The sequence below is a fragment of the Prinia subflava genome, chromosome 2 (genome assembly GCF_021018805.1).
Source record: "Prinia subflava isolate CZ2003 ecotype Zambia chromosome 2, Cam_Psub_1.2, whole genome shotgun sequence".
NCBI lineage: Eukaryota > Metazoa > Chordata > Aves > Passeriformes > Cisticolidae > Prinia > Prinia subflava.
The window spans coordinates 48927670-48953819 of NC_086248.1; the positions used below are offsets into that span (position 1 = coordinate 48927670).

General features: G+C 41.5%; 1 protein-coding gene across 1 annotated transcript in view; it reads left to right on the forward strand.

The window, feature by feature from the left end:
• Positions 1-26150, forward strand: part of VGLL2 (vestigial like family member 2) — a 52574-nt gene that overhangs the window by 12631 nt on the left and 13793 nt on the right. The window lies entirely within an intron of this gene.

Genomic DNA, 26150 nt, shown 5'->3' on the forward strand with positions numbered 1-26150 from the left:
TGGTGAGTTAAGCCTAAGATTCTCAGGATTCCCCACAACATAACAGCAATGCTTCAGAGAGTTTCTGCAGCTTGTTATGGGGGATGCCATGCATGGTTCCGAGAGGGTATCTTTTCATTTAGTCTGAATGCTTGGCACCCTCGGACCGTAAACAGAAGCCTAGGTAGAAATAGATGGAATTATTTACTTACACTTCCAGTGATGAAAACGATTAGTCAATTAACTTTACTAATATACAGTATCTTGTGAGAAGATAACATGTCAGCAGGCAAAACTAGCCTCCAGGTTGTGTCAAAAAGAACAAGCCCTCTGATATTTACATTGATTTATGATGAACTATGACAAGAATGTAAATGATGAGAGTTCCCTTTTATGTTTATATTTGTGCTTTTTTCTTTGGCTATTTCTGATCATAAACATATTAGTGCAGCTACTTATAGTTTGATATCATTGACAAGAAAACATTCAGACTGGAGAGATATCCCTCAGCCCCAACTTCCTGTACTACAAGAGGCCGAGGGCACTGTGTTGGTAAATATCTTCAAGGGGAAAATGGCAGCTAAAATTGGCCACAATGACATTACAGGGACATAATGAAAAAAAAAAGAAAAAGAGTCCAGAGGAAAAAAGTTTATGAGATAGGTTCAATTAGTTATTCAGTACATTTAAGTAGTCCAGCTGGACAATTATAGATGGCTACTAATTCCATTACATAACCATGAAGCAATGTGTTCATGAGCTTCTATTTGTGCGTCACTGTGTCCAGCGGGGATGTCTAAATCTCTTTTCAGTTCACTTGTACACAAGAGTTACTGGGCTATGGTCCTGCATGAGTTATACACACCACACAGCAACATTTCTTGGTGTCTGAAAACATGGGGTGCTTCAAGCTGCCTCCAACTGAACGGCCAGCTCGGGAAGTGAACACAGCATGAGCATGAACTGCCTTGAACAGAGGTGTACATTCGTTTTATGCAAATTCAATTTCACCCTCTTGCTGTGCACTTCCACCATCTTTAGTCTAATCTACTGCTCTCATTCTACCAAAAGGAGTAGAATCCTAGATATTACAACCAGGGAACAGGGTTCCCTTATACACTTCTATCTGAGTGAAAATGTTTAAGGAATTAATTGTAGACATGCTCTTTGGATCAAACCTGTCCCAAATTCTCAGTCTGGCAAATGTCATGTGAGGAGTTCTGCCACAGGAGCTCTGTGAACTCCCCATGTCTTTGATTTCAGTGGGCTGTTTTGTTGAAGACTAAATCCAAGTATTATGCTCTCCAGAGATCATCCTTTAGAGATTTCCTTTGAACATTCACATTCCATCTTTGATTAGAGCCACTCTAAACAATATGGACTCTCTAGAATATCAAGAATCTTTTCAGAAACCAAGGTGATTTACTCCAGCCGATTGTCAACACATAGTCCAGAACATGAGGAGCAACCTGCCTGTGCTTGTCCATATGACCATAAAACTAAAACCTGCCTGCACCTTTCTGGCCAGTTCTGTGCATACAGACACCTCTTTTGCTGTAGCACCAACAACTCTGGCCTAGAATCAGCAGCAAGCAAGGTTACTTCGATCTGATTCTACTCTGACTCTCTCACATGTCTGTAAAAAAGTTAGAAGGTTCAAAGCAGAGCCTACCTTAGCAGAGGCAGAGTAGTCATCTGCAATTTAATTATTTCCATTGGAAGCTACTTACAAAGCTATCCAGTCCCTGGCATCCCCAGATATCAGCTGTGAAGAAAACATTACACCTCCAGACTCCCAAATCTTGAATTGAGATCTAAACTTTGAGCAGGTTCACAAGCATAAAGATCATGCAAAAAAACTCCCACCTGAGTGAATCCTGAACACTAACCAAGCAGAGTCACAATTTCTTCAGAGTACAGGAGTATTTCCACAGCAGTTCTCAGATGAGTGAAGGGGAAGAGGCAAGGCCACACCGCTGTTTTTTTCCTTCTCTTACAGCTGCTACATGTTCCATCCAGTGACATCCTCTCTGCCAATAGCTTCACAGAGGTATGGCACAACCTCTGGGCCCCTGTAGGCTGCTTAAAGATCTGAGAGTCTGGGAGAAAACCTGGAAACTACAGGGGGAAAAAAGCTATTTTGTTCACCTTTACTTTTTTTTCTGAGAATGTCTGCAAAAAGAAATTGGAAAGCTTTGAAAAAATTTTAAAGGAAACATTTTCCACATAGAAAAGGTAATTTCTCTTGGAAGAAACAGTAAGAGAGACTCTAGTGTGTTTTTCTTAAAGGATGTAGCTACTGAACCTCAAGCAATCAGTAACTTGTCTATAAAATTAGGCCTTCCACATCATGTTATTCCACTGAAAAGCTTGAAGATTTGAGTTATTAAAATTCTTCTATTCCTAAGGCTAAACAGCTTAGTATTGTGTAGTGTTAGCAAAACAAAAACATCTCCACATACATGTTCATGAAGCAGAGCTGAGTATTAGCTATTAGATAAATTTTCATTATTTAAACCCAAAGAACACATACACAACCCCAAAGTTCTTAGGAAGGGGTGATGTAGTTAAACAAACACATGAATGAGATTACTATTCTTGCAAAACTTTAATCTCTTGTATTCTTAAACCAGCCAGGATTGGGCACTTGTGTTTCCACTACTTCCAGTAGAAACATAGACTTGTTCTTCTAACTAAACAGTATAATTCCCATTCTCAAAGGTAAGAAAATTTTCTTTTGGTAACAAGTAAGTAGCCCACATTGGTATTTCAACCTTCAGTTATTAGAAAATAAATAGCAGCAAGAAAACCTGAAAAACCTCATGGAGGAATGCTACTTCCTGGGCTTCAAAACTTACAGAAGCTTTGCACCTACAGCTCTAACTAGAAGCCAGAGGAAATTACTCAGGGCATCAAAAAATACACTTAATAAGCTGCTGAGCAAACAAGCCATTTTGACCTCCCAGTTTAACCATGTGTAGAAGAGGGAGATAATGTCCTATTTTATTAAATGGGGACTATCCGAGAAGCTGAAATGAAAGAGGAATCAAAGATTCCTGTTCTGTAAGAAAAACAGCCATTGCCAGGATAACAGAACTTAGAAATCTTCCTCATTTTCTTGATAGAAAGGAAGAAAACAAGAATTAAGTCACTGATTCCAAGAAGCACTAGACCTTATCTGTTGTCAGAAGTATGTACAAAAATCACCTGGAAGCAGGTTGATGTGTTCTACCAAATTGCAAGTAACAGAAATAATGTAAAATAAAAAAGTGAGCTCATCATATGAGCTCAATTATATTACTGGGTCCTGAGAACAGTACCCTGGAATGGGAATAAGGGCTGAGGAAGTACCCATCATTTGGTACAGTCACGGTCTTATTAAACACCCAGTTCTCAACCCCTCCATGGATAAATTACACACAATAAGTCACGGGGTCAAAATCTTCAAGAGTCAGTAAGGTATGTCAGTCTTAAAACCAGTTTGGAGGAAGCCTAATGGCAGAGACTGCAGCCTTTGGATATGGGAAGAGCCTAAGCAATAACAGCAGCGACATCTTCCACAGAAGGCAGACTGTGCAACTTCCCTCAGTAACTGCCCACCAACATTAAATGGAAGAGTGATCTGCTCTGAGTACGCAGCTCACTTCATACACACTCAGTTTTGTGTAGTGTATGTCTGTGTGTGCGCATTTTGCTTTTAATATATCAAAACAAAACCCCTCAAATGCATATATCCTTCTGGAGGAAAAGATGGGAGAATAGACGTGGGCTAAGTGTTGACTGCATTGCACATAGCAGTACTGTAAGATACACAGTCCAATGATGAACAGAGTAGCTGAATATTGAAATTGGGAGTTGGAATGATTTTCAGCATAAAATATCTAAACTGGAATTTATGTAATTAAACTCTGTAAAACATGTCTAGACTTGACTGTTGCTATAAACAGCACCAATATGAATATAAAGCAAACAATATTAATTTCTTCACATATTGTGGTAGAGACCAGATTGATAGTTATTAATTTTAAAAGCCAAAGTATGGTGTGTATCCTATGTTTTACAGATCCAGTTCAGCAAAATTTCTCATCTCTAAACATGGGCTTCAACCCCAAAAGACAGTTTGCTGATTGAAAGCCTGGCACAATTAGTGCCAGAAATGAGAGAGTTTCAGAAGCATGAGGTACGCACTACTATAAAAGTGTAACTTTGCAGGACAGCGACAGGGACATCTCCTCTTACAGGGGCAGCTGCTCCAGAAATACTCCCTTGTTTACCACAGGCAGCGCGCGCACAAAGAGCGCACGCCTCCGCTCCTGCGCCGCGTGTAACGAGGGAGTGCGTGCCTGCCCAATCCTCCTGTCAGCAGATCTTCTCGGCTTTCACTTCTTCTTTGCTACTTTGCAAACTCTCAGCTATTTTTTCCCAAGCCGTAACACGGGGGCTCTTAGAGATTATTGCCATTCTCCCCCTGCCTGTCATACACCTTGTTTCCAAGTATGGTCACTATGAGGGGACTGTCGCTTGGAGCCTTTGTGGAAAATTAATGGCAGACAGGAAAGGGCAAAAAAGACAGGACAGATGGCTCTGTCACCACCACCAGCCTGATGCCATGAGAGCTCTTCAGTGCCTTTGCAAATGCCACTCTGTTCTACAGACTTACTCTGAAGTTGATCCAATTGCACCCTTGGCAGCTGTCTTTCTTCTTTTTTATAAGATTTTTCCTTGTCCTTTGACTTCCCAGGCTCATCCACGTGGTGAATTCAAAAGGTCAGTTTTTAAATTAGTGACTGGGTGCTGGTGTCTTAGTGATGGTCTGAAATACTGTTTAACTATAAACCTATTGGCATCTTGCTAGAAGTAGTGTTGAATAGTGTTGTTAATAGGGCTTGTTTACTTGTTGGTTAAAAGCCAAATCGAGTCAGCTGAGACTCAAAGATGAAGTGAGTAATCTTCTAATTCAAGTAAGCAAATGGAGTGATGTCACCTCACTTTATTCTTTAAATGGCATTCTGTCTAGTTTCACTTTCACAGTGAAACACAAACCCGTAGTATATTGGGTGCACATTGGAAGCACAAAGAGATGCCTCTCCTCATGTGAGCGGTGCCAGACAAATTGTGGTTTCATTTATGCACATACTTAAAGAAAGATATGCCTAGGATTTTATGCCTTTAAAACACGATGAACAGGGTGAATAAATTGCGCTGTGACACTAGGACATGCAGTCAGAGTCTGCAGAGAGAAAGCTAATCCCTCTGAAGAACTGGGTTTATAATCTCTAGTTACGTAGTTTCAACCTATACTTCTGTATTTATAGGAGAAGTTCTACATTGGATACATCCCAACACTGTTAGACAAGAACAATTCATGTGTGTTTGTAAAGCCTGGGATGTTTGTAGAGTTTTGTTAACTTGGGCAAAACATTTACAGGTTGGGTCAAAATTTTTAAAAAGGGAGAGTTAGCCTAATGACTAGAAGAGCAAGTGCTATGGTGTGATTCAAGGTGGAATCATTTGTCAAAATGTGAAAATGTGTAACAATCCCAAATTTAAAGACAGTATTTCACCGTGGCCACTTGATGTGAGAGAATACCTGAGATCTTGAACGTTGTGGGAACATTAATGGGAATTCTGAGGCAGAAGCAAACAGACCATCTCTCTCAAGGGATTCTTGCCATTCCTGTATCTCTGAAGGTGCAGGAGGTTTCCCTAATACCAGGTATAGCCCTTGCTTGATGCCAGCTTTTCCCATGGTGGTTTTGTGTTGCACACCAACACTACTGAGTACTGGAAAGTTCTTTGCTGGAAACCTAGTGACAGATTGCTTTCAGGAAATCAGCTGACATCCACCTACTGCAGTGGAAAGAGCTTTCTCTATTACTGTGAGTCTGGAGGGTGGGGGACTGCCATCATACCACTCTACCGTGCATAGTCAATGATGTCATTTCTTATGGAGAAGCCTGCTATTTCACATGCTCAAATTTTGTTTGCCTAATCAAACTCATCTTCAAGACTGATTCAGTGAAATGTTACAATGTTGAAGCTTTAACATAAAATGAAATTCCAATCTGGGCAAAAAACATTACTCATTCTGTAGCAAATGAGTAGCCTATTCATAGTTGTAGGTTACAACTATGCCTGAATATGAAGTATTATGTAGTATATATATATAGTACAGAAGCTGCCAGCACCAAGCTTCATGACTTTAACACACATATCAAAGACTACATTGTGACAGTCTGCAACAGAGGTAAACCCTGTTTCTATGAAAACAGAAGCTGAGCAAGGTATGTAGCGCAGGAGTTCAGGACTATTTAGGATTAAGCACTCTTCCTATCATAAAGATGGCATTGAGTACTTTTCTAGATTCACCTGAATCATTCAGTATTCTTCCTGTTTTTTGACCAAGAAGAAGATGTAGCTGAGTTACGCTGTTTTCAGCAGATCTCACGTCTGCTTTGTGTTCAGAGAGCTTAGAATGAGAGCAAATTTTGTCATTTGCATTTTACAAGGCAAGACATACAGTGCCAATGCCACTTTTGAGGTTAAACGGGGGAAGCTGCAAGTCGTATGCCAACATGTAAGAAAAGGTTGTTCCATCTCATCTGGGTTTCACTGATATGTCAGTGCTCAATGCCATGAACCATAAACACGCTGCTCAGGTGCAAAGTATGCTGTAGATGTCACTTTCGAATATGTTGTAACCAAAAGAGGGTCCCATAGTCATCCAATTCCAGGCCTGGAAACACCTCTTTGTGTGTTCTGCAGCCTGTCCTAACTTTAGTCAGAGTCTGAAAGCAAAAAAGATTGCTGAGAAGGGCATAAAAACGTAACTGCTGTCCAATATTCACTCTTGGTAGTGGACTACTTGAGTATGGGAGGTGCCCTGCACAGTCCTTCATGAAGGAACCTTGAACTGTGAATGTAATTACTGTGTAATTTCACATCTTATATTGATGAAGCAGGCAGCTTCCACGCTCCCTAAATTCACTGAGGGTCATCATCTTTGCCAGGGTGGAACAGTTTATCTACCTTCCTTTCCTGATATGTCTCATGATCTCTGTTCCTCTTCCTTCTCATTTTTCTTGAAACTTACCCCAACATATTACCCCTACTTCCCCTCTTTGACTGCTTGAGTATTCTGTCCTTCCTTTGTCCAGCTGTATAACTTGGCTCTCTCAACCCTGGACGAGATTTGGCATTTCTACTTGTTGTCCTTGCAGAATATAAATAATAATGTTGTCAACAGAAGACAAGCATGGGACTTCTGGTTTTGTACATGCAGGCTTTGTTCATGTTTCCACCTGCTAAATATCATTTAGACACATCAAAATGCATCAGATAATTTCCTACTAATACATTTACTTGTCAACAAATGCTATAATCCCTGCAGGAAAGTTATGTCATGATGAATGGGAGGGCAGAGTCCTCTGTAATCTTCATGGAAGGACAGACATTGTGCCATTCCTTAGCTTCTCTTTCATGTCTCAGAGGCACGGCCTCCCTGCCGGTGTTTAATTCTTATTTTGTGTTATTTTTTTATATGGCAATAATTATATGTCACTACCATGAGATCTCATGAGATGGCTGCAGAAGGAGTTCAGGAATATCAGGTTCTCAGGCAATCCACAAAGCCTAACACGAGGTTACATTTTCCAGGCTGCAAGCCTGAGTCAGGTGCCTGATTGAGGGAAACCAAATAGCATCTGCCAACTTGGAGAGCACTTTTGAAAAACAAAGGTGTTGTTAGAGTAAGCCCAGAGTTATTTGCACAAAACTTAACTGGAGTTCCACCTCCTGGCAGTAAGTCTTGGTGCTGTGAAGAGCCTACATGAGGTCTAATAAAGAGTAGGGCAAATAAAAACTACCCATAATTTGAATCATTTCATTTACCAGATAGATGAGGAAAGAGCATTTTTCCAGAAAGACCCTCAAATCTGAAGGTGAGATTTGAATTCTGGTGGCGATTCCTCAGTGGCAATGTGTGGATGGTAAGTTCAGGATTAAGACTGTCTGCTTTAGGAAAAGACAAATCCATTGTGAAGAGGGAGATGGAGACTCCCTACTTAAATAGGTTCCGCTGGGAATAAAGTATGTGCTCCCTGGACTGCAGGCTAGAAAGGAGAGTGCTGCCTGGAGATATAAAGTAGAGCTCCAGACAAGATGAGGGCATAAACAGTGCCTCCAAGAAGAGCTCCAGACATGGCGAGGGTATAAACAGTGCCTCTTCCCCTCAGCCACATCTCTTGTTTCCTACTCCACTCAGCATTCTGGAAGAGCAAGTACTGCCGGTGTTGTGGTCAGAGAAAAAAAAAAAAGCAGAGATTAAAAAATGGATGAAGTCTCTCCATGTTTACCACTCCAAAATTTAAAAGTAACACTAATGAGTTACTGCTGCAGATTAATTGGAGAGAGAATATGATCACACCATCTCTCTTTTCTGCTAACAAAGAATCTGTATTGACAAGCAGACACCAAGACCCTGCTTTTCACAAAACGCCATCCTGCGGACCAAAAGTGATGTAGAGACAAGGACAGTCGTGTCACAGTGACAGTGAACCCATTTCTGCACCTACCTGACAAACAACTGCCTTGTACTCATTGTAGCCTGGGGAACACAGAAAGACAGGGTTGCTCAACCTAGTGCCTTCCCAGACATCTCATCAGGTACACTGTGTTGCAGCAAGAGCTGAAAATAAGGTTGTGCACAGTGACTCAGAAGTCACATTCAGGCTAAGCAAATATTAGAGGGGAGGAGGAGAAGAATGGGCCTCCTGCATGGGCCTGGCAGAGAAAGTGTTAGACATGAGGGCTATATGAACATGCCATGCATATGCCATTAGAAATAAAGGAAGCTTAGAATAGACAGGTTACCTAGGAGGATAGAAGCAAGGTGTTAGATAACAAGTTAGTAAATGTCAAGTGAATGAAAATGTCTTCTACACCAGGTCAGGTGAGTGCTAATTAATTCTGCCTGTGTCAGCAAAAGGGATAAGAACTTACGGTTGCTCTTGAAAAGCAGTTACATGAGGGTGAACAAGACGACTTTATTGCCTGGACATTAGAGACATGGTTTGCATGATGGTGTGATTACAATGCCTTTCTGAGGCATATTTAGGCCTTATGAACAATAAACAGGGAAAACTTCCCTTCCAAAGTGCCCCTGTCCATGGTGGGGGGTTGGGAATGCTGGAACTTGTTGATCTTTAAGATCCTTTACAACCCAAACCACTCAATTCTATGATTCTAAAACCATGGAGTCTGTTACTGAGATTGCAGAATAGGAAATAAATGTAGTCAGACTATTGACTTGAATGAGTTCTGTAATAGAAGAAAACTTATCAAAAGGCAAAGCTGGTGTAAAATGTAGTGTGTGCAGTCTAAGGAAAAATGGGTGATGAAACACTGTTTCTCCCCTAAGGCAAAATACAACCAAGGGTTGCCTTCCTGCTCACTAGAATTGTGTTGTTTCTTCATTCATCTTCACCTGTTCTCTAACACCAAAGATGTAGTGCTCTAATATTCCTTCAAAAAGCCTGCATTACCATGGTAAGCTCACAGATAACCAGCACCTCTCACCATCTGCTCTAATTTTCCAAAAGAAATATTCTAAAAGGGAAGGCAGCTGATCCCAGTTTGCTTTGACTCAATGATCTTAGAAGTCTTTTCCAACCTTTAGGATTCTATGATTCTAAGATTTTATTAATCCATTTGAAAATGTTGTTTAACTACCTATCCATGAATTTGGTTTTGGAAGAGCTTAAGAAGCAGAAAAATCACATTTGCATTTCAGGGCTACAGAGTAGTGAAAGTCCCAGAAAGGTTCACCAGCAGTTCTGAACATGAAAAAGAAGTTCCTCTGGTCAACCTAAACTTGTCACCTCTTGAGAACAGTTCCTTGAGAAGTGGGCAAGGTGAAGAATTGATTAAGGATCTCCACTCTGCACAAGATTTAAGCAAGAATTGAATTATGATAACAATTCACAGCAGATTGCAGGTGCTGTATTAAAGTTGCTTTTCTTTCCTCCATTTCACCAGCTCCCTTTATAAGGAATTATGCTGGGAAGGTCTATTTTCAGGAAAGGGTTCTCTTCATGGCATGTTTGCAGGAACAAATGTAGAGAATGAGCACGTCTTTAAAACAATACCTACCTTAACAATGATAAGTATAAGACACTGTTTTATCAAACCAATTGAAATAATTTTCCAGTATTTCAAAGTGGCCCTGGGAGCTTGGAGTATCACTTGGCCACAATCATCTTTTATTATTTGATCTGACTCTTAAAACACTGGCAGTTGCAATTAGTCAGTATATGTATCCAGAAAGACAAGCGTCAATAATGTCAGCCAAGAGAGATATGTGAGTAGCTTCTGTATATAGATGACATTTGTTACTTCTGTGGAGACTGAGATGAATGGCTCTGTGTGAGCAGGATCTTCATGTCTGCATAAGAGCACCTTAGTGACAGTTTGGCCATCTACACTGGTAGACATTTTTAAACATTTTGGGAAGCTACAATCAGTGTGCTGCCTAATTCACTGAGCAGACTCAGTCTACATTAAACTCTTGCTATAGGAAGGACAAAATAAAGCAGGAAACAACTCAGAGGAATCAGGAAACAGCAGCTGGGCCAACACTACTCACGTCAGCTGGTAATAGAAAGTGGGAAAAGTGAGACCCAAAAGCAACAAGAATGGATGAAAAAAATTTGTACAAAGTTCCCCTACTCAATTAATCCCTCTGTATTTGAAATTATTTAGCATCTCAAATCAAATACTTAATGCAGAGGCTATAGTATTCAAGGAGGAATTAATCTTAGATGGGAAAGAAAGGATAATGTGAGCCCATTGCTAAGGAGACCCCAGTTACCAGGATGCTCAGTAGCAGTTACTGACACCTTCTATGAATTGATCTTCTATGCATTGATCAAGACCAGCCCTCAGGCATCTCTGACCCAGGAAACCAGAGTAAAAACTTCTTGGAAGGAAGACTTTCCCTTGGTCAAGAAGGATTGGTTTGGAGAACATGTAGGCAAACTTTATATCCACAAGTCCATGGCACCTGATGAGATTCATCCATGAGTACTGAGAGAGCTTGCAGAATACAGCCAGGCCATTCACAATCATCTTTGAAGAGTCACAGAGTTCAGGAGAGGTGCTTGAGGACTGGAAGAAAGAAAATGTAATCCCAGTCTTCAAAAAGAGCAATGAGGATGACCAGGGGAACTACTGACCCATCAGCCTCACCTCAGTCCCTGGAAAGGTGACAGAGAACCTCATTCTAGAGGCCATCTCTACCCACATGGGTGACAAGAAGTTGATCAGCATTGGTTCACTAAAGGTAAATCCTGCTTGACCAACCTTATTCCCTTCTGTGATGTGGCAGCTACCTGGATGGAGAAGGGAGAGCAGTGGATAATTGTGTACCTCAACTTCAGCAAGGCTTTTGACACTGTCACAACATTCTTGTAGGCAAACTCAGGAAGTGTGGCCTGAATGAGTGGACAGTGAGGTGGATTGAGAACTGGCTGAACAACAGATCCCAGAGGGTCGTGATCAGTGGCACAGGGTCTGGCTGGAAGCCTGTCACTGGCAGTGCTCCCAGGGGTCTATACTGGGCCCAGTATTGTTTACCTTATCCATCAATTACTTGGATGAAGGGGAGATGCCTCTTCAGCAAGTTCTCTGGATACCAAACCTGGAATGGCCAATACCCCAGGGTGCTGTGCAGCCCTTCAGCAGGACCTCAACAGGTTGGAGAGATGGGCAGAGAGGAACTACCTGAAAGTCAACAAACACAAATGCAGGGACTTCCACTGGGGGAAAAACAACCCCGTGCATCAGTATAGGCTGGGGGCTGACCTGCTAGAAAGCAGCTCTGAGGAGAAGGACCTGGGGATCCTGGTGGACAACAAGCTGTCCATCAGCCAGCAGTGTGTCCTTGTGGCCAAGAAGGCAAATGGTATCCTGGGGTACATTAGGAAGAGCATTCCTAGCAAGTCAAAGGAGGTGAACCTGACCCTTTGCTCAGCCCTGGTGACACCACATCTGTAGTGCTGTGTCCAGTTCTGGGCTCCCTAGCACAGGAGAGACATGGAGCTCCTGGAGCTGGTCCAGAAGAGAGCTACAAAAGGGACTAGAACATCTCATAAGGAAAGGCTGAGGGAGCTGGGCCTGTTGAGCCTTGAGACGAGGTGACTGAGAGGGGACATTATCAGTGTCTGTCAGTATCTGAAGGGGGGTGCCAAGAGGATGGAGCCACTCTGCTGGGTGTCAAGCAACAGGACAAGAGGCAATAGGCAGGAACTGATGTACAGAAAGTTTCATGTGAATGTAAGGAAGAACTTCTTTACTGTGCAGGTGACTGTGCATCAGAGCAAGTTGCCCAAAGATGTTATAGAGTCTTTCTCATTGGACATAATCAAGCATCACCTGGACAAAATTCTGTTCCATGTGCTCCAGAATGACTGCTTGAGCAGGGAGGCTGGACCAGATGATTACTGTGGTCCCTTCCAAACATACCCACACACTTTTTGAAACTCTATGTTCTAGTCTATTAAAACATTTTATATGACTTGACTGAAACATACAGAGCAAAATATTTCAATATTAAGATTTAACATCTCACCAATGAGGATGTAATTATAATCACAAACCGGGTCAAACTCTATCAGTCCTCTAGCCCTGCTCCCCTTGGTCACAGTCCCTTTGCCAACTGGACAGGTTGCTTCTGCCTTGCCTGGAATTTTCTTGATCTTCTCTACTGAGTGACAGCTGTTGGCACACTGCAAGCATGAGAATTTGCTGTCATATTGTGGGTCAGACAGAGAAGATGATGGAGAAGAGCAGAAAAGCCAGGTGAAACCCTGCTAACTGAGAGTGAAGAGCACTGTAAAGAGAAGGAAAAGGGAGGAGCTTTTTCCACCAGACCTGAAGGTTTTATTTTCTGTCCAAATAGTAACCAAACCATGAGCCATCTTCTGTCTGGACCATACTGATGAACCTGACTGCAGTGGCAAGGTGTTAAAACACCCACACATGTGCTTACACTCAGCAATACATAAACTCAGGTGCCAACAGTCACAGCCACTTCTCCATGGTGCCAAGTAGAAGGCAGGAATATCACAGATAATCAAAAAGACTAAATTACTTCCTTGGGGTTGTGGCTGGTGCTTTAGTCCCCAGATCCTTCCATCTGTCTCTGCCTGGACTTCATTACCATGAGAACCACACTGGGTGCTTACCTGGAGTCAGCTGCCCCTCATTGTGCCCTGAGCCCAAGATAGGGCTGGGAACCCTGTGCTGAAGTGTCTGACATAGATCTACCTCAGCATCCTCCCATCCAAAGGGTAGCATACACTGTCACACCTGAGCTGGGACCTGGAGTCTCTCTGTCCCTGCAACATCACTTATACCCACAAAGAGTAAGCAGCCCATGAGTAACAGATGCACTTCCTGTGGCTTCAAAGCTTTTGTTACACTGCAATAATTTAAAATACCAGACTGTTAACAGCAAAAAACTTTGCAAAAGCACATTTTGTTACTGCTCTGTTGTTTACTGAGTGTGTTTCTTATTAATTTCAAGTATCCTGCTTTGTGCTATAACTGAAGATCTCTTGGAAATTTCTGCTTGAGCAATGTATCTCAGGGAGAGAGGAGAGGAGGATGTATTAAATTGACCTATTAAAAGGTTTAAAAGGCTGACTTGATTGGTTAGTTGTGCAATGCAAGGGCCCATTACACTACAGAAGGGATCAGTTTGCAGGACATCACTATCACACTCCTTGGTTCAACGTTGTTATTGAGCAACACAGATGTCAAGGGTGGTGAAGGAAGGCTATGGTGCCTATATGAAAATGCATGTTCATTTCTTAAGCTCTGTACAATTATTAGACATCGACCACTACCATAGCCTGCTCACCCAGTCTAACATTCCCTGGCTGATTTCTTGGGTATACCACAACATGTAGGAAAGGCTTAGGAAGGGATTTCAAGGGCAGCCAGTGATCTTCATTAATGGATTTAAGGAGGGTATCTCAGGCTTTAGGGAAGTATAATAAAGCCCAGAGAACTGTATGAGAACTTGATGGACAGGCTGCCATGACCAGTGTCATTGGCTAAGAAGATGAAGGTGGTGAGATAACAGCAGAAAGAAATATAATGGCTATAAGAGTATTGCATTCCAGAAAGTGCAGAAAAATCCAGATGTGCACAAACATTTTGACTGATTTGTTTTTGACAAATAGAAAAGGCCTCCTTGTTAACTACCTAGTCTGTTGCTGTTTCAATTGGAAATAAACTTTCCCAACAAAAGTATAGCTCTCTGTAGAGCAGATGTCCTGGTTTGTTATTCTCAGAAAATTTCCATCATACAACTACATCATGACAGGGTGGGGAGCGAGGGCTATGGATTTCTACCATGAAAAAATTAATGCCATAATCTTCTCTTTGGCGATTATTATAGGAAGTCTTTGGTCAGAAAAAAGCCAGAAAATCCTGCTAAGTCTTCTCCATGAAGTAGATCAGCTGCTATCTGAATTATGGTAGCCCAAACTGATGAATTACACATGGCGTTGACATTAAATCTTGGTGTGTCTAGCTCTTTTCTGGTTTTTAAATATGTCTACCCTCTGCTGGAGAATCATCATGTGTTGTCACAGGTCAGTTGCCTAATTTTAACCACTAGTGGGTCTTGCTTATCCTGGGCCAGAAATAGGAAGCCGAGTGATGGTCATATGTCTGACAAGGAGCCGGGCAGTGGGCCAAAACACATTTGAGCTGGATGGAATTTCTTGCCACTGTGAAAATGCAGTGCTAAATCTTCCTCCCCCACTCGCCTCTTTACACACAAGTGGATCCCTCTAGTACAGTGAACTGTCACCCGAAACTAACAAGGAGGATGTGTCTCCCAGCAATCTGAGCTTAGGTCAAAAGTTCACCACTTGCCAGCCCCCTATGCCAACTTGGACCAAGATTTCTGGAATGGTTAGAAAAATATTTTAATGTAATTCACCTTGCTATGCTATTTCATTAATAACCTCTAAAAATGCAAAGAGTGCGGCCTTAAAATTCCTTGACATCCTCAGCATATGACTAATAATAATGAAACTTTCTTGCTGTCGGCAGAGCCACTCTGTGAATGCTCTGTTTTCCCTGGAGTTTCATGGAGCCTTAGCAAACGCAGTACATTTGCTACGTCCATTTTTTACAGCATAGTAACTGCTGTTCAGCCAGGCTTGCCTGAGCTGGCTCTTTGTCCACCCCACCACACTACACTCTCCTTTCTCCCTGCACTGGGCTACTTTTCTCACAAGAATGTTTTTTACAGGCATAATTTGGACGTGCGTGAAATACTTTTTTACATGTTACGTCTTTCTTATTTTCTCTATATTAGTTGTGAGTCCAGCCTCTCACTCTCTTCCAAAATATGTCATCCATGCAAAGCATGGAATTGTTACCAGCCTGAGACTGTGTGTGCTGAGTGAAAAGGGCTCAGTCCTCAGACTGGGACAGACCATGTCTGACATGCCATTATATAACATGAAACCAATGTATACAAGACTGTCTTTAAGAGTACATTTTACAGAAATCCCCATCTCTATATCTTGCTTCAAGCATTTCTTTCTAAAATAGCGTTTGGGGAGTCAGTGGATGAGACTCTGCTCACTGGGGGTAAATCCAGGGCTACAGGGTTCCTTTCCAAGTCATGTCTGCATCCAGGCTTCTAGGACCAGGACTTCATAAAACACAAGATGGTATCTAGAATTAAAATAAATCTAGATTAAATTTTTTCTCTTTGCTCCTGGCTTTGGCCCAATGGCAAAAGCAGAGCAAAGAGTCAAAACATTTTTATTCTCAACACCTCCAAACTAGTAATGAAACAGAAATCTCTTCATCATAATTTTTTAAAAAGCCTGTAGCAAAGCACAATTATGGCCCATAGAGTGTATTCCCTATCAATCCTCGATAGGTCTGTCTCCACTGCATATCTAAATCTAACAGGATCGTGTTCCACATCTTCCAGCTGGCACACGAGTTTTTGGAGATGCCATGCTAGACGACTGGAACAGATCCCTTTACCCTCCCGAAGCCTCCTTTGGACCTGGGACATTTGCAAAAATATCGCTTTCTTTGGATCATGGTTTTCCCACCTTGAGAAGCAGTTGAAATCAAATCAAGAGTGCCACCATAAACCATGAGAGGTTGTAATCCAAACATGTTCTCTCCAACAAGCTTAGCCAGCGGAACAGTTCCTGGAGGGCTCTCCCTGCCATGACCAATTGCCCAGCCACTCTATTTTTTATCCAGATATCTGTTCATACCATACTCACATCACACCAGAGGCAAACAGGCAGGTTCAGAAAAGTGTAGAAAGGAGAAGTGACTAAAAATTATTTTTACAGCTGGATGACCTTCCACTGCATCAATTATAAATTATCCTTTTCGTAATGAATCTCATTTCTTTCCTAACCCAGCCCTGTGCCTGTCTCAGTTAACAGTTCATTTTCAGATCAAGGTTGTGCCATATGCACTGAGAGTTTATTTCCAAAAACTTCACACAGATGTAATGCTCTAGTACAGGTGAGACTGGTCAGTGAGAGTTTTCCAGAGGTGAAATGAGAGTGGAATATTTTTTCCACAGTATTTCCATATTTGCTCAGTATTTTTCTATTTGTTCAAAAATTTGTCCCAGGGAAAAAAATGGAAACAATCCAATCTGCTCTAGAGGTAAGCAAAAACTAAAGAAAAAGAAACAAAAATTTATCACGACAGATTAATGAAATGTTAAAGTCCAGAATATTCATGAACAGATGTAAATATTTCTAGCCCCAGTTGCCTTGGATTTTGTAATAACAAAAATCTAGATTTTGGGAGTGAATGTTTCATGGCATAGACATCTGATTTGATGTGTAAAAAACAGACAGAGGCTAGGAAGTGTTCTCTTGCAGAGAAAGTCAACTTTCTGGGAAGGTTGTTTCCATGACCTCTAGGAGAGAAAGACTTGCTTCTGGCATCTTCTAGTTTCAGAGAAGCATTAGCTGCTGGCCTGACCACACTCTTCATGTTGAAGCAGTTCTTCAACTGAACGTTACGTTTTACAAATTTTTAAGAAAAGCACCCCCTTCCCAGTTTTAGTGAATAATTTCATAATTTCTGAAAGTCTTCATCTTCAGACTTTCATTATGGTTGTCAAAGAAGGAAAAAGAATATTTGTCTATCTATCTATCTATCTATCTATCTATCTATCTATCTATCTATCTATCTATCTATCTATCTATCATCTTTAGGTACACATATGTGTGTGCATGTATATTTGCATACATGAACATGCATGCACTTTTTAACCACTTTTACTGCCTTATTCATATTCAACATGTCAAAATATGTTTGTCTGGAGTTACATCCCGTGTGACTGATTCACCAGTGGTGTGCCATTCTGAGCAGTCACAAATCCCATTTACCCAGAAAAGCCATATGTACATGTATTGTATGCAAGATGATCAGTGGAAAGTAGTCAATACCTGTAAACTAATCAGTAAAGCAGTCTTTTAAAAGTGCTGTACGTATAACAAGGGTTTCTTTAGGCTCATTCTTCCTGCACTTGCTGTTGGCCCACAGTACCAACCCTCAGCATGCTTCTGGAAACTTCTGTTCTTCTGAAAACTAAGCCTATTCCTGCACTCATTTTCTTCTCCCTTCCCTGCCTGTAGCAAAGCATTTCCTTGTTTCCAGCACTGTTGCTCTGTCTGAAGCTGGAAACCTCAGTGCACATGGGAGCAGGCTGCTAGAAGCATTTTTCACACATCAACAAGACCTGCCCTGTGTAGTTTTACATAGCATGGTGCGAAAAAAGGTTGTAACAGCCAGCTGGCCATCCACACCAGGAATGCTGCTTATGCAGGGCTGAGATGAGGGTGCAGCTTCCTAGGAAATTGTCCAAATCCAAACTGGGCCTGCAGAAGTGAAGGACACCTGCTGAAGGCACACACAGAGTGAAGTCTCACCGGAGAAACTGAAGGAACCACACAGAGATTGCCAGCTGGCTCCAGCAAAAAGGGTGGAAAGGAGGACTCTGGCAGAGAGGGAGGGCATAAGCTGAAAGTTCCCCCCTGTGACAGAAGGATCATCACCAGAAAGCAACAGCATCAGAGAAATCTGTCAAAACTATCAAATACAACAGAACTAAATGGTGATCAGTTATAGTGCTTAGAGTAATTAAGAAGTGATAGGGATTTTTAAAGGTGTTCCAAAAGTTTCATGTACAGGTAGATTTCCAGCCCTTCCTGAGATTAATTTTTTAAAAACAAGTGAAAAATATTAACTCAGTAGGACTGTGCAAAATCAGTAGTTTAGGTTTTGACCAATTGTTTCTACAAAAGACAACAATAATGTGGAAACATCACAAGTCCCTCAAGGAGATTGGAGGTTTTGTCTGTGGAATTTTGTCCATGAAACTGCTGTGTATTAGCTTTCAGGCTACCCAACGCCCCCAGAAGACAAAGTGCTCTTTCCAGTCCTTGGTTTAGATGTTCCCCCATCATATCCCTTAGATCTGAAGGTTTGGCTTATCGATATTAGCTGCTCAGCCTTCTCTTTCAGTGATATCCCTCTCAAATTGTCTCTTCTTAGGTATTTGATAATTTTGAGAAATTTGTATAATAGGCTAGTAGGTAGGTAGGTAGATATTAAATGGATAAATAATCTTGGTAGGGGTAGTCTAGCAGATATGTAAGCTACATCTTTCAAAATATTTGGAGCTCTTCAGTGTGAAAAGAACTGTATGTATTTTGGGCATATTTCCACACATACTTTAAATATTTTTTATTCTTTCTTAAAAGCAAAAGTATTGTCTGTTTTTGTTGATAAAGAAACTTGTAAGCAATCTGCATTTTAGGACAAATTGTGAGTACAGACAAACACAGTTGAAGAAAGAAGTGTGTTGGTAAAGAGATAATTGCTTTCTTACTAAGTCAATGAGGATGGTAACTTTTCTGCTTAGTGTTTCATGTGTGTGTGAAATCACTATTTTAGCATGTGCTCTCTGGATGCAGAAGAAAACATAGCACGTACAAAGCACATATAACTAGTTGGATAAAACATGCAGTTTCAGGAAGCCCTGAATACCCTTTGAAAAATTCATTTTACCTCCGTGCCAGCTTTCTCTCATCTATGCAAAAGCTGTGAGGCAGCATTACTGATTTAGGAGATTAGCACATACAATTCATGGAGTAGGAGTCATCTTGCTTTTCTCAAATAAAAGGAGCATACAGAAGGGTGCCACAAGGCAGTTGCTTTTAGGATCCTGGTGGAAGGATCCCTGAGCAGGGCAAACTGGAGAACACTGAACTGATGGACCCTGTTTCTCTGGGGCAACTGACTTTTGACACTGTGCCAGGGCAATGCACAAAACTTGAGAGAGAACTTGCAAGCAACTTCTGAAGCTCCAGTGAAGAGCAGGACACACACCTCAACCTGCCTGCAGCAGAAAAGAAACGATGTAACCATAATTCTGCACATTCAGAATGCAGGACAAGAGAGAACACAGCAGTAAATAGGTTATATCACATCTTTTCTGGCACTGGCTTCAGACACTTGCCAGTCATTGGAGTGTGGCAGCTGGTGTGTTTTACTGAATGATAAAATTTGTCCTCCACCATGAGAACACAGTCACCTGGGGGAGAGCACAACACCCAACAATGGGTGCGTGGTTTGCCCCGCAGCATGGCAGCAAGCTGTGGGAAGAGGCAGGAGCGTCCCATGCGGCAGGAATGCCAGCACTGTGGAGTTTGCTTGGTGCTGGAAGGCGAGAGACTGAAACGTGCTTCGGCACATGCTGGCGGGAGCGACACGCTGGAGGACAAACTCTTGCCCTTGGGAGGGCAGGGGGCTGGGACAAAGCACACAGAGAGGGGGAGAGAAAAGAGCTCTAAGGGGTTCCTGCATATCTTGATCTTCCTCTGGAGCACAGAGCTGATGGCTTTCCCCAACAGCTTTTTCTTGGGTGTTTCTGGAAATCACCCTGAGCCCCTTCTTCAGCTGCCTGGTAGTACCTGCCTGCCTGGCCCAGGAGGGTGCACAAGGGCTCCTGAAGGCAGCAGCATCTCTGCACAGCAAAACCAGTACAGCCAGGTCCCAGCCTAGTGCCAGGCTGGAAGTAAAGGAGCAAATCAGGACAAGAGACACACAGACTGGTGAAATTGTCCCTGCAATTTTAGCAATAGACAGTATAACAAAAATTGATGCCTTAATGGTGGGCAAGCCAATTTATTTAATGCAGCAGTTGCATTATTTCACAGACAGGGACACAGAAATAGCCTTGAGCTACTTTCCTGTTGCCCTCTGCATTTGGCCAGCTCTTCAGCTTTCATACTCTCCTTTACAATAAACCATGCTCCCATCTCACCAGAGAACCGTCTGTATCAATTTCTGAAAAATGCAATTCAAAAATTATGCCAAATTCTGAGGGTAAATGAGTCCTGAGTATTAATTTCTTATGAAGCAGCAACTCCAAGTATGTGCCAAACCATGTGCTGGCTCCTACCAGCTGTATACAGGACTTAAACAAAAATGGAAATTTAATTTTTTTTTCCTCAATCAAGTTATCTTCCTGAAATGAAAATTGCGTTCTGTTACCTATAAAAACTATTACCTATAAAAACTGATACCTATAAAAACTGAATCTGCATTTCAAAAACTTGATTTGTTAGAATAGTATCTCCATCAATTTATCTCAGTAGACAGGAAGTTCCTTAATGCACACAAGCCTTCTTCAGCAGAGGTGTGAGAATGGCTTACCTTCTCTAAGCCCATGGCTCTTACCTCCTCTGCCAGCTCACTGGCTGATTCACAGGCACGTGTAAAACCCTTTGCTGTTCAGGGAAGTGTCCACCTCAGCATGAGAAGAGGTTATTCTTTAAAAAGTACGACCATCCTGCATGAAGATCCCAGCACACGAGCCCTGACGCTAGCATTACAAGTTGCCTTTGAGGCTGTGATTTTTGCGTGGGATTTTATTTCATTCACCCTTATTTTAATAATTTTGTGTAGTAGCAAGGACATACGACACAAACTACGTGTCCTCAATAGAGTCTGGAGCATTTATTACAAATAAGTCATCTGCATACTAATATCTTATCTTTCCATATTAAAAGAGGTAAATTTACACAGGTACCAATATGAAACTAAGTCAGAATTCCCATCTGGGCTACAATATGGCTATGCATACACTGTTTTTCAGTGGACTGGACTGCAATATATAGATATTATAAAAATCAAATTACATATTCTTTTATCCCCTTCTCCCTCACACAGTGCATACCTGTAGTGTCAGTATGTTTGTTCATTCTTTTCTTATTGTCGTCCTCTGTCCTTCCAGTTTTTCCAGCCTCATTTCTGAAGATGGCGTTGGATTTTGCCGCTGTGAGGACTAAGTTCTCTATTAAATATAGCCATTAAAAAAATTAAATGTAGGGTCTGTTCAGCTTCATAAAGTCAATTTTCCAGGCTTTAAAATCACCCCTATTTACTCTTAACCCAGGAGCTACATTATTTGAGGCAATTCCAGGCAATGAGAACACAATTCCCTGTAGCATGGCTCCACCTCCAGTATTTTGCTATGAATTTTCTTTTTATTTTATTTTGTAATTTTGTTGCTTAAAATATACTGTGTTGCCATATTCTAGTGGCATTCTCTCAAAGCTCAGCCAAATACAAACACTGAACAAAACAGAAGTGAAACAGTGAGCCCCTTCCCTATGATATATTGCCCACTCTGAGCAATTAAAGTTTCCACTTGAGGAAGACTTAGTCAAGGAAGTTAAATTCCTCATCCCAGCTTCATACTGTTGGCAGTATACTGAAGTCTGTACAGACATTAAAAGACACATACCTTACCTGTTTGTTCTCTGCTGAAAACCTGATTTTCTTGTTGTTTCCTTGCATTGAGCCACTTACTCTCTCTCAAGCTGCAGTCTTCCTCTGCCACCTACCTCTCTCTGTCTGAAATATTATCTGAAAGAGTGGAAAGAAAGATGCTTCTAAAATGAAAACATTTACAGGAATTAAAGCTTTTGTATAAAACCGCTTTCTTTTTCTAAACAAAATGTGCAAAGGTATAACTGTGTAATCAAAATCACTGAGACTGGACATTGTAGAGGATTTATATAATGCAATTACATCAGGAGTTTAATGCCTGTATTAATAGGTCTGGTGCCTAAGAAACCTCAAAAGAGAGCAGATACAGCCTTTTTCTGCTTTCACATGAAAGCAATTAAAATTTAAAAAAGTAAAATAAAACATAAATCCCCTTTATTTTGTGCAGGGAGGTGATTGTTAAGGAAAATTTTCACTGAAATTATCTTCCTGCTCTGAGCACAGAAAAAACCATGTATTGTACATATTATATACAAATACAAAAGATATATCTTTTTGAATGAATCTCAGAACAAACCAAATTCATCTTTCGGTGGCTCAGTGTTGAGAGAGGGAAAGAGGTACACCCTGATTCAGCTCAGATCTGAGTGTGACAAAAGACCCGCATCAGAAAAGCTGCTGTCTCTGCCTCTGAGGGCAAAACTGAGGCTGTTCCTATGCTGACTTGGGAAGAAACTTCCATGAACTTTCCTGTTGCAAAATTGAGCCCTAAATCCAATGCATTCAGTGTGTTCTCACGCGTGTGAATGTATTCCCTCATGACAGCTCCGGATTTCCCTCCCAGCCCTGCATAATGATCTCTTCATCTGCCGCCATCAGTAGAGGAGGGACAGGTGATGCCTCTGGCCCGTCAGGGCGGGCAGGACGGGTGAGTGACACGGGCCACATGCTGCACCCCGAGCTGGGCTGCAGCTCCCCTGGAAATACATGGCGGAGCAAAAACCACCACGGACATTCCAGCTGCTGCACAGCTTGTCACTGCAGCAGACGTGCTCCACACGTGTACAAATGCACACCAAACAGTATCCCTATTTGTGGTTAACTAGAAGCTAGCAGTTAGTCCTTTGAGTTGTAGGGGAAAAAAAGATCATACCTTCAAAGGAAGCTCAAAATTAACTGTACAAGCTCTCTGAGACTGAAACACAGGTTTTTCACGACAGTGAAGGAGACAATTAAGTCAGTGATATATGTCCCCTGATTTTTACTTTGTATTTTACTATGTTTATAACACTGATTTTCATCTTTAATGTCAGTTAATTCAGTATCCACAAAAACTACCAATCCAGAAGCTCCTGAGCCTGGAAGTCTTCTGCATTAATACAGACCCAGAGGCTGGACCTCAGAAACATCCCTTAGAACACCATGGTAACAGTTGCCAAGCCCTAAAAAACAAAAAGCTTTTAGGGATGTTGAGCACAAAGACTGACAAGATAAGAAAGAGGAGCAGCATTATCTATCTTAATTCGTTTCAGCCAAATTTGACCCATGCAAACTCACAAGTAGTGCATTCAGCTATAAGCGAAGCATGTGCTGAGTCCTACAGGCAGATTGAGGCATCTGACAGTAAAGCAGAGAGCAGGAACAGGAAGACTAGTGAAACTGAATTTATCATCTCATGGACGAGGCACTGCACAATTAAAGTGGTACACACAGAAAATAGACAAAAAATACAAGAAACAAGTCAACACACAATCTACAGTATTTAGAAATATGACTACAGCCACATAGGAGTACAGTATATGAACATTGTATAGGAATATTTGTATTAGTTAATTTGTGGACTGTGCAAGATGATCATAAGTAACTTGAAAGCTGATATGAAATCAGAGCAATAAATTTAGTAGGTAACATAGTAACAAGAAGACTGGTGAGCAAAGTGAGAATTTGGACATTTGGCAATACTTGAGTCCATTGCTGAGTCTCTTGGCATTCTCAAGAGCAAACAGCACATGAATGGAGCTGTTTGAAGAGTTGCACATCTGTGACCAAGGAGGACAAGTGGTGGAAAATGTCTGAGAAAGGATGGCTGTACAAGGCATGATGAGCAGGTGTCATAGGCTCACACAAGATCATCAGTCTTCAGCCTAGCTACTTGTAATCTCAGTCAAATATGTAAGAGTTTAGAAGAAATTCCAGGGGGTTCACAATACCATCAGCTCCTCACCACCAAGCAGTCCATGTCTTTTATGTACTTGTAGTACCAAAATTGAAAATACAGTGGTCATCCAATGAGAGAGCACATCAGTATGATGCCTTTAAAACTGTGTTATGGCAAAAAACCCCAATGATTATAAACATCAGTTGTAAAGAAGGTATTTTACTTTGTGTGTACCTTCAGAAAGAGAAACGTTAAAAAAATAACAAATTCTTGCCTCAATATTTTTAAAAAAATGTTGAAAAATTGCATACGCTGCCAATAAATGGTACAAAAACTATTAGAGGAATTGCAGTAGAAAGTTGAGGAGCTCCATCTATTTTGGCAGGAAAAAATATTATATGGAATAAAATCAATTTCATAAGAGAAAATATTACCTACAAAAGGACTGTTTGGATAAGTGAACTAAGGCATTACATGAACCAACAGCTGGAGGCTAAAGCCAAGCCAGCCCAAGCTGGAAGAGAAAAACACTGAAGGCTGCTAAGCAGCGTGGCAAACGACTGCAGTGAGGACTGGATTCTCCACCCAGCTCATGGTATCTTCTATTTGGAAAAGTATGCCTTACTGGAAACAGTGAAAATCCCCCTGAGCTTCTAAAGTAGTATATTATGAACAGCAAGAATGATATATGTAGTACGATTGGAAAACCAGAAATATCCCTTCTGGATGATGAATACTTAATCCTTTAATTGAACTCAGTGATACTCAGTGCTCCAACCTTCACACACCAGGGGCTGGCAGCCTAGCACTGGATGTGGGATTCCCAGGGAAGGTGAGCAACAAGTGTGGTCAGTGCTAACATGTTTTCGTGCAAGTCTTTCTGAATGTTGATGTTTAGTTTCATGATCTGTTCGCTTGGCTGGTGAACCATTTGCAGTAGTACTCAATTCTTGTTTTGTAAAAAGTTTCAGCTTAGTTAGAAGATAACACTGACTTGCTTCATAGAAATGTTTTCTGAGGCAAGTTGTAACTTTTTGCATCTTGCTGTTTATCAGAACCTATCACACTTTATTCCTAACCAGATTTTCTTTTCATATTACTGCTGTGAAATATTTACCAGCGAATGGCTTAGGAGCAGGCCCATGCCAGTGCTGTGATGCTGCACAGCCAGTTCTTAACCCGTGTCCTTTCTAAAATTGTGCTTTCCTTTACTGCTGTCATAATTTTCTCTCTGAGGTAACTCAGCTGTTTCTTTCCAAGTTTTTGTAATTCCTTATGTGACTCAATCTACCTAAAATTCTTTAGTTCAGACCAAGGAAGATTGTTTTTATGTAATTGTAAATACATAGTGAGATCATTAGTGAGTATAGTTTCTGACCCTTGGTTCCCAGGATAATTTCCTATACTAGGACTAATTTCACAGATGCACCAAAGAGGCAAAATACTGCCAGCATTTTTGCATGAATGTTTGTATTGCTCTGCATTCAGACACTGAAGTTTACTTGTGTCTTACACTGCACAGTTTTACAGTCAAATAACTGCCTATAAGAGACCTGATTCATACCAAGCAACCTGAGACCCAGTTTCCCTAGCATATACTTGGGTGTGAGGTAAACGCCCTGAATTCAGCCCTCAAGGAGAGATTCTCCAGGGCACACAAGCTAGACCGTCTGCCACACCGCAGCACCAGTCACACAAGGTGTTGCTGTTACACCTTGGGTTTGTCCACACAAGTGAATGCTCAGCCTTGGCCAGTGCCAGGTCCTACCTTGGCTATGGCACAGAGTCCTGGGGAAGGGCTGGTCCGAAGGGCAGGAAGGCATGCTGTGTCTTTGGAGCAGGTGTTCCTTGGACCTACCCTCTGAGAAATGGCCTTTTTCTGGTACCTTGCCCAGCACACTCTTACCTTTGAAACAGGCACAGGTCTGTGTGTGCTGGGAAAGCTCCCTACAAGCAGGGACACAGAGGAAAAGTGAGATCCTGCTGTCCAAAGTGAGATCCCTCAGTCTCCCACCGTGAGAAGGGAAGGGCTGTTCTGTAGCTGACTGCTTTAATTTGGAAACCAGCCACAGAGTGGGTCCTGCCCTTTACTGTGACTATTTGCTTAATGTTCAGGAGAAATAAAATTATAGAGTATAAGTTA